At 32.7% G+C, this 10651-nt stretch overlaps 1 long non-coding RNA gene across 1 annotated transcript; it reads left to right on the forward strand.

The window, feature by feature from the left end:
* LOC124419753 lies at positions 1-729 on the forward strand. Its single transcript, XR_006940798.1, has 2 exons — positions 1-596; positions 668-729. It is a non-coding gene; the product is annotated as an uncharacterized LOC124419753 (long non-coding RNA).
* Positions 730-10651: the final 9922 nt, after the last annotated feature.

Here is a 10651-nt window from a genome sequence, read left to right on the forward strand (position 1 = left end):
TTTTATTATATAAAATGAAAAATGTAGAGAAAAAGTAGATGAAGAAAAAATATCAGACAGGCTAGGCTTATAAACGTCTACAGAATACTAGTATTTAATACTATTTATTATAAGCATACAATGTATTTTCAAGCACAGTATGATCATTATCAACTACATCGGCTTCGTCATCATCATCTTCACCAGCCAGTAAGAGCCACACCATCATTTCCATCTACTTAAAAAGTTGTAGTCGTTGTGAAACTGTTTGTTCTTTGTAGTCAAGTTGTTGTTCCTTCATTTATGTATGTGCATATGTGCGTCTTTGATAAAGAAGAAAAAACTGTTGGCATTGACAATGGAACGACTGACTTCTACTGTCATACATCTACTCCTCTCGGCTACAGGCTCGATAGTAGTTGAAGAGCTGGATGAACAAGACTTTCAGAAAAAATTTTCAAGAAAACTGAACTGGGTACTAGATGAATAAGGTTTTTATTTATCAAGACGAAGTAGAATCTAAGGGAATGCAATACATAGTTAAACTTTTCTTTATTCATTTGGGTAACAACAATATCTCTTGTACGAGGAATAGTTTCTGTGTGGAGCACAAACGGGTAAGTTTTTTATTTTTATATATATTTCAATGATACGTAAAGAGTCTCGTTTGTAATATTATTATTTTCAGTTCATTGTAGATTGTGGAGGCATATTTTTGATATAAACCACATTTTTTATTAAAAGTTGTACCAAAATAAAAAAAATAATAAAAAAGAGTTTTAAAAGCGGAATTAATTTTTATTCAATAAAATATCCATAGATACTAGTTTAAGCTTTGCTTCTTAATATCATAAATTATAATGATAAAGTATTATTGCGTGGGTGGTTTTAAGAGGACTTAAGCGTTTTATGCTAAACTGGTGTAGGTGGTTAAAGAGAAAAGATACATAAGTAAATTTACTACAATGATACCGTCGTTGGTATTTTTGTGTCCTTGTCAAGGTCCTTGAATGGGCACCTTTCCCAATTTGAAGATGACAGCTTTAAAAGCGAAATAAGATTCTAAAAATGACAATACTACTCTTGGAGTTCTGGTCGACAACGATCACACGAAGAGGACCCCTCTTTTAAAACTACTAATGTTGGAGTTCGGATATTACTTACTATTCCAGGTTCAAAGTAAGATGATACCTTTTGAACAATCCCATGAAGGAGGCTAATATTCAACTAAGTTCCGTAAGAAGCTAACACGTTTGATTGATGACAACCTCATGATCATCACACCCTTGCTGATATTGGCGATTGTGTAGTTTACTGTATTATTGTTGATCAGAACTTCTGTTGATAATTATCACAAGAAGATGATCCTTCTTTGCAAACTCCTAATGTTGGAGTTCGAATCAATGACTATCACAAGGGCAAAGCAAGATGCTTCTGTTTGACCAGTCCCATTAAGGAGGTTAAAGGTCTACTAAGTTCGATAAGAAGCTAGCACGTTTGATTTATGACAACACATCCTTGCTGATATTGCCTTTTGGTTGTTTTTCTTAAAAAAAAGTTAATTTGGACTTTGACTACCAATTCATAGGATCCAGACTAGAGGTTCTTTTGTGAACAAATCGGCTTGTCTATTGGAATATGGGAAGACCCTTTACTTATTGTGTTCTTTTCAGTGATCAGCTCCAGGAAGATCTAATTATCTTTGCTTTAAAGAATCCGATGTATAATTCCGAGCATTTTGGGATTCAACCAATATGATTTTCTCCTTTGTAAGATTTGTTAGAATTAACTGTGATTCAGAGTCTTAAATAAATTTTACGAAAACCCTCGTATAATAACATTTAAAAGAAGAAAACAAGATCTGCCTTTAACTTTATGATCACTTCCCTTTTTGCCACACAAATATACATTTATTTAATTTCTATCTATCTTCCTATAAATACCCATTCGTACATTTAAACGATAAAATATATATGTATGTATATCTGTTTCGAATAAGTATGTATTAAACAGATTCCCACATTTGACCCCATTTTTACAAAATTTTCATTACAATAAAATATATTCAATATTAGATTTAAATAATATTTGATTATCTTTACAGACATTGTAATACAAAGTTTAAGTTCCATTTCCTCATTTCTTTTAATTTTTTGGTTTATCTTTTTTTTGCTATTGTAAGTTGGCGTTTTTATGTGTGTGTGAGTTTGCGAATGTTGGAGTTTCTATATATGTACATGTGTATGAGTATTTCAGACTAGTTTTAATTTTAATCCATCCGTCCAAATGAATGCTTTTATATTTATTGATATTTTTTTATGTTTTAGGAAATGAACTTGAAATACTTGGTTTATTTTGGAGTTGTAAATGTACTAGTTTTTAGTACTGGATCATATCTTTAATACAATTTACCAAGATCTTCTATATTTTCAATATCTCGTTCAATTGATTTTGAATCTACAAAAGACTACCATGTATTGTCTAGGCCACAGAATGTCATCGTTTAAGCCCCCTTTATACGAGTACACAGGTAATATAATCTGTACTTAGAGAAAATACGGTTGGAAAATTTTACAATCATAAAAGCCGTGATACACGGTTTCCAGATCTTACAAAGTTGTCAGTAAAATGTCTAATAATCGTCTGAACTTAAAATTTTTCTTTTGCAACGTTGTCAGAAAAAGCATTACCGAAAATATTGCAAGACACAATTTGTAAGTTAACAGTATTATTAGACATTTTCTGCACATTTTATACATAAGGCTCTCTTTTTTTTTGTAAATGATTCAAAAAATAAGCAAGTCGCATTATAGTGGGAAATATAAAACGATGTACTTGCAAAAGAATAACATTTATTACTAAGTGAATTTGTTTAAGTGCTGTGGAAGTGATGTTTATTGACTTCCAAAGAACCAAAAATAATCCAATTTTGTTTAAAATTGAAGGCATATTTTTTTGTACTGAAAATGAATTAGCACCCCAAAAAAAAGAACAAATAAATTAAGTCCTGAGGATGACTTGATGTGTGACAAGCCTGCGTTAAAATAATAACCTTTTCCATTATTTTTCATACTTCCATGGAGTAAATTCTACTTATTTTTCACTTCTTTGGAAGTTATTTTTTGCTGGGGCTTTACATACGTAATATGTGATCGTGTAAAGGTATATTGTTCTTGAATAAAAATATGACTGAGGATCAATCTTTCCGATTCATTTCCTTTTTGTCACCTATCATAAAGATTTAGCTCATTCATGATTCTGGTAACCTTATTGGAAAGGGTTTTAGTAGAGAAGTCTGTTTCTTTTTTTCTGTGACAACATTTATAGATTTTCTTAGGTAAACTATGAAAGATTTTTATTACGAATCGTCAATGAAAATAGCCGAAGACCTAACGGCATGTTGTATATCTATGGATAGGAATAATATGATCTTAGTTCATGATCAAGTTATGATCTTAGTTTGCTGTTCGATCGATTGAATGATATTTATATAGGAAATTTATAAGATTCAGAAAATCTTGACAGCAAGTTCTGGCTTTCGAAACCTAAATAAAATTTTTAAATATTTTACTAGAAATGTCGATAGCTTATGAAAGCCAGAACATGGTACCTGAATTCTTTTTACTCTCGACAAACAAACCCTATAGGAGTTATAATAAAGCTCCTAAATATTTTCTAATGTCATTGATTTTAAAAGTAAATCTGAAAAACTATATCATAAATAACAAAATGGTTGTTTGTTTTTCTTTTTTCTTTCTTTTGTAGCCAATGTAGTTCATTTTTAAACAAACATTTGACAGTTGTATAGACTGACTGACATACAATGCAATACACGTGAGAGTGAGTATATTAGAGGAAATTTTTCTAACCACTATCTAATATACCTGACTAACAGCGATTACCAGCTGTGTGTGTATGTGTGTGTGGACACTTTCCAAGCATGACAACCCTTTTGTGGCCGAATTCAATCAACTGAACTGAAATGAAAATAGTCAAAAATACAAATCAAAAATGGCTGACTAACCCATATTGTACAAATTGACGCTTCCACATACAAAATATGAAAGTCTCTACATATGAAAATCTATGGATGGCTGAAATGTTTGGTTGAATATATGATGATGATGATGATGATGATGTAGATGACTGTATTAGCAAGCAGTGTGTGCGTGTGGTGTAGGTAGAAATCTAGAGGCACGCAACTCTGGTTAAACAATAGTTAGGACTGGTAGATATACTCGTACGCATATTATAGTTATTTAAAACAATTGAATTTTTAACGAAATTTATATAATAACAATTATATACACACATACATACTCTACAGATGTATGTATACATTATGTATATGTATTTGTAATATCAAACAAATAACAGAAAACACCCTAATATTATATATTAAATTTGAAATATTTATTTTGGTTTTACTAGAATGTATTAAAAATAATACCTGATTCCTATATAAATATTGATGGTGTGTGGCACCAACAGCAGCAGATGATGATGAGACACAACTATCACACACCAGTAGTGGCACAAACAAATAATAATACAGAAACACATAGGAATACTTAAGAGAATAGATTGTTATTTGTTAGTTGGTTGGTTGGCTGGATGATTTTTCTAATGGTTGGATGGATGGATGAATGATATTAAAAATTTTTTACATTTTACTATAGAAGTTGTATAATATTTTTTTGTAAAGTTTTTTTTGTTTTGGTTATATATTAGACATATGTACGTTTAAATGTATGATTATGATGTGAAAACAACAAAATTGACAGCACATGCTATGTGTGGCTTCCATAGCAGGGAATATACTCGTTTCGTACGGGAGAATTAATGCGAATACTTCATTTTTTTGCAAATAATATGTGGTATTATTCCACACGTACATACCTATTGTTTTAGATGAGTCTTTGTATCCTTTTTCTTAAGAACGTAATTAATGCAGACATCATAACAAGAAACTCATTCAATTTATATTTCCATTGGAATTAACTAATTTGGAAACTATTTTTTTCACCTTTCCTCTCCAGCGTTATTAAGCCAGACGTTAAATCATGTTTTGGAGGAGACCAAATATGAGGGGTATGATCAATTATACACCGATCGAAATTTGGTAGATATATTTTGGATCATATATGACTTATTTCTGCCGAATTTTATCGCAATGCCCACACTTTAAAAACAGTTATGATTGTTAAAGCTGTTTTTTGGGGGCCCCTTGTATAGGGGCTATACGATTTTTAATACAAAACAAACCTTACCTAAAGGGAATATTTGTGTAAAACGTCAATCCTCTGGCTCTTTCCGTTCAGACTCCATCGTGTTTTCAACAGACAGACGGATGGATGGATGGACGGAAGGATAGACGGACAGAAAGACAGCCAGACAGACAGGATATACTTGCTTCTGTAAATCTTTGATCAATATTTTCTCATCTTTTTTGATGGTGGGCATAAAAAGGACCAGTAAAAACGATATGCATACATTTATCTTTTCAGGTCGACTGAATACCATTCTGTCAATTTAATTATCCAAGTTGTTATTAAAACATGTTTCAAAGTCTTTCTTAGCTCTTGAAGCTCGCACGATTGATATTTCCAAAAATAGATAAGATCCATAGGTACTCGCAGAACTCACAAAAATAAAAAGACAATAAACTAATGAAATCTATTTTGCTAGCAACTACGTCGACTCAGCAACATTCTGACAACTTAATTCTCCAACATCTTACAATTAAAGTTTCACATAGTTTTGGCCAATTATGCCGAAGGCACTCTTTTTACTAAAGGTTCTTGATTCCTCATTTAACAGCATCAGAAAAACATTCTTTGTGTCGATTAACGTAGCATTCTGCCAACTTGATTGTTCTCAATCTGCGTTACAAATGGCACGAATCATACTCACAGCAATTTCTTATAACAGTCTCAGCGATACTCACAGAAGTCACAATCCGAAAAAAGACCATAAAATAAAAAAATGATATATCGACTCAAAAACATTCTCTTAACTTAGTTGTCCAACCTTTTACGTCACGTATTCATACTTTTTTGGTCAATTATGCCAAAAAAATACCCGACTTACAAGATCAAAACATTCTGCTAACTTACTTAAGGTATTATCAACAGTTTCTCGATCACGTGCCACAAATTATACTTACAAAAACCAAATCTCTTTTTTCACCTACTACGTCAACTCAGTTCTCCAAATGCTTTTAAAACACATGTCATTATTTCCTTGGTCAATTATCCCAAAGACATATTTGTTCATGGCGTCCTTGATTCCTGAATTTACATAATCAGGAGCTCTTTACATCGACTCAATATCATTCCGTCAACTCAAATCTTATAAAAAGATTCTTAATCTGCGTTACAAAAGGCACGAGTCACATTACGCTTTACAGATGGGATCCTATTATACTCCCAGAAGTCACAAACCGGTGAAAAAGCTGAAAAGAACAAAATCGCTCTTTCAGTAGTAATCAAGACTCAGCCATAATAGATGGGATCATATGATATTCTCAAATGCCAAAAGCCGGAGAAAAAGCTGAAAAGAACTAAATCTCTTCTTTTAGTTGTAACACCTGTAGTTTGTCACCAGCATATTTAGATTTCGCAGATACCACAAGATCCTAACATGGGGTGATGGAATGTTTAATAGCTGCTAATTCGATAATATATGTACACTATTTATTACAATTAAAAATAGTTACTCAGAACATAAAAAGATGTTCAATGAGTTAAAATCACCAATTTGGGACAGTCATCCCAAACTACTGGGTTACTATATACAGAAACATACACATACAACTCTTTATATTTACTTCTTTATTTATATATATTCTTTGGTATATAAACGAAATATTTGTATATAATCCCAAAAAAACAGCAAACAAAAAAATGTTGGCTCGTTTTGTATGTTACAGAGTGAGTATGTGAATCTTTTACCATGGTCGACTGAATTTCAATGGCTTGTTATTTTATTTGGAGGGAAGAGTATATTGAGAATGAAGAAAAAAAATTAAATAAATAACGAGATATAAAAAAAATTAAACAACAAATTCGTAAAAAACTAAAAAAACGGGCTACTAAATGATGGGATCGTACATGAGATGACGATGTATGGGATTTCAACGAATACAGGGTGTTGAATGCGACAATATCACACATAGATTGTAAGTTTCAACGATCATTATTAAAAATAATTAATTACGTAGACTAGTTTACTCTCAATTTATGGAGTATGCTCGGTTTCGCAACTTTTCGTGATTTTGTAACCATGAGATTCTTTGAGATTTGGAAAGATCCTTTTATTGTAACAGCTGCTATAGTATGGATCCTTCTTAAACATAGAAAGTGGCAATTTTTGCAATTTAACAAGATCTAGCTAATGACGAAATTAAATAGTATATTAGTAACTGGCTAGTTACTAATATACATATATTTGTAAAGTAGTTTCAAATTCGATACTTTAGTTCATTATTGTTAATTCGATTCATATTAGACTATACAACAAGGGATATAAATCAGCTTACATTGACAATGTTTTAATACTATTATCAGGAATGTTTCCAGAGGTGATTGAATAGTGACATGATATGTAACGTTCTGGAGCTCTGGTGCGACTCAGCAACTGGGACACAGACAGTGGTCTAGGAGTAAATCAAAACAAGACAGAATCGAGATCCCCTTAACAAACAATGCCAAATATCTAGGAACTATTCTAGACTCCAAATTATCATGGAAACTCAACACCCAACACAGAGCCAAGACGGCAACGGTCGCCTTACTATACCTATCATAAGATGTTTGGAATGAAATGGGGACTTAGTCCCAATATAGTAAAATGGATGTACACGGCTATAGTACGTCCTATTTTTACATATGGATCTCTTCTAGACTTCAACTAAGAAGATCACCATGTGTTGGGATAACAGATGCTATAAGAACTAGTCCATCAGAAGCTCTGAATACTATATTGTACATCCTACCTACAGATCTGCATATAATGGACGTATCTGCTTTCAGCGCAGTAAGGCTTAATTCATCCGGAAGTTGGAGATCAAGAAAATATGGACACGCTAGGATGTTAAGCTTGTTACCTCCGATCTTGAACCAACCATCCGACTATATTAACTCACACACTGACTTTTATAAGAGTCATCAAAGTCAGAGTTCCTTCCAGGAGCGAGTGGTGTAGAAGAAATCTACCGATCGAATTTACCAGCAGAATTTTTACAGGTGGTTCTAAAATAAACTGAGGTGTTAGTTCCGGTGTTTTCTGAGAAGAAACTGGGGTAAGTCTATCCCACCGTCTTCCCAACAACTGTAGTGTCTTTCATGGTTAAATATTTGCGATAATGTCAGCCTGTAGGGTATTACATAACCTCAATATTTGCGGCAACATATGAATCTTTGTCGACAGTTAAGCGGCACTTCTCTCACTAAACTCTTATACTACTAATTCCCTATTAGTTAGACAATGCAAGAAGGATCTATCAATACTGGGTCGTCTGTCTGACATTACCCATGTTTGGGTCCCTACGCTTAGGGACTTAGGAAGCTTGCCTGCAAAGACAGGGAAAAGGAAGAAACGGTCTTCCATCTCCTCTGCGAATGCCCTGCTTTGGCCGTAAATAGAAACCGCTTCCTTGGCAATCACTTCATATCTAACCTTGGCTTAATGATATCCCCAGATTTCTCACAGCTACGGGCTGGTTCTAATACTAAAAATACAACATCTGACGAGTGGAGTGGTCCTTAGTCTCTTAGATTCTACTTGACAGTTTACGCGTTGTAAACTACTATGTAAACCAACCAAACCAACCAACAGTAGTATTTCAAGGTTGTGTCGCATGTTATCTGATAAGATAGCCAGAATGGTATTTGGTTTTCATGTATCCAATGTAGTGTCTGCAGCAATTCCGATGGTATTTATTATTAATTGGCCACAAGTTGTAAATATATATTTCCCCGAATGGTCCTATGTCCCGGTACGCAAATAGTGAATTACTCATGGATGTTACTAATATTAAGCCATTTGGAGGAGATGGATGATTCTGAAAAAGAAGACGAAAAAGGAGAATTACATATATGATGGATTATAGTAGGTCTTCAAGTAGTTCATGAGTGTCCTTTTATATGCCTACTCAAAGTAGAGGCCTCGTCAAAACTAAAACGGAATCGCAAAGCATAATGTCAACCAGTCTTAACGTGTCTCGGAGTTCTGCCAAACTACATCTTTTCGGAGTTTTTATGAAAGCCAAAATGAAAATATTTGCAAAAATGTTTTTAGGCGATTGCTTTTGCTTCAAACTGTACTCTATCCTGGTAAACAAACAAGATATTTAATTGAAACAAATTCGATACTAAAATATCAGACACACCCGTTATAACTTCCCTAAAGCTGTAGGAACATAAAAAACGCAAAAAATGTTGCCATGTCTTAAATTTACTTGCTCTTTTTTTTGTTGTGTGGCAGCACATTACAATAAAACAACGAAAACAACAGCAGCAGCAACAGCAACCAACAACAACAAAAGTAATAAAAGAATAGCAGTAAAAAAGTGAAAAAATGGACTATACGATTGAAAAAGGAATCCAAAAATGACGAAAAAAATAAGGGCACGTGTAGAGTTAGTTGTTGTTTAACTGTGCGTATATACAACAACAATGTGAATATTTGTTGTAGTTTATGTTTTTTTTTCATATACAATAAATTTATGTTGGTATATAGTATATAAAAGTATGTATACAACAACCATGTACTACATAATTTAAAGTAAATGGTTGGCATTGAATGTCAGGAACGTAATTATGGTGTCGTTGCGAAAAATACACAAACGAGCAAAAAACAACAAACGTCGAGTGAAAAAAAATTAAAAGCAGAAGAATTTACAATAAAACTTTTTTGGGCTTTTTTTTCGCATTATTGTTGTTGCGAAATGCGAAAAAAACTACAATGTTCGAAAAAGGAGTGCTTAATGGACGTTGGATGGATGGATAGTAGATCGCGGCTGTATACAACGAATAAAGCTGGCGGTAGTACTATATGTTAAATGTTGATGACGCTGATCGGTGGTGGTGGTGATAGTGGCGGTTGTACGTTTATTTTTATTTTTTTTCTTAATGGCAATTTTTATTTTTTTGTTGCATTTTGCAACTTTAAAATTAATTTGCTTAAATTATGTTGATACACAATGTTTATTGTTTATTGTAGTGGAATATAAATTGTACATACTACAATGTTGAGCATGCCGCATGCTGCATAAATTCTTTGTGTTTTTTTCTTGTCCTTAATATGTTTCATGTTCCATGGAGTAGAGTGGGTTAATTTAAATGAAATGCTTGTCAATGCATGTTCCAACATTTATTTCTTAAATGCAAATTACGACTAAAAAACAACAACAAATAACAAAGTGTTATAATGTCACTTTAAGCAAATGCCGAAATACAAAAAGGGATCAGATCATGGGAAGTAGTTGTTTATTTAAATTAATGAACATTTTTCAAATTGTTATTTGGCCACCTTTTTTTGTGTGGTTTGCTTGAAAACGCTGCTATAAGTAATGATTTACACCTCAAGGGAAATGTTTGTGAATTGGTTTCGTTTTAATATAAACTTTAGAATTTAAAGGGTTTAAGAATTTGTATTAATATTGAAGAAG

This window comes from Lucilia cuprina, chromosome 4 (assembly GCF_022045245.1).
Source record: "Lucilia cuprina isolate Lc7/37 chromosome 4, ASM2204524v1, whole genome shotgun sequence".
Taxonomy (NCBI): domain Eukaryota; kingdom Metazoa; phylum Arthropoda; class Insecta; order Diptera; family Calliphoridae; genus Lucilia; species Lucilia cuprina.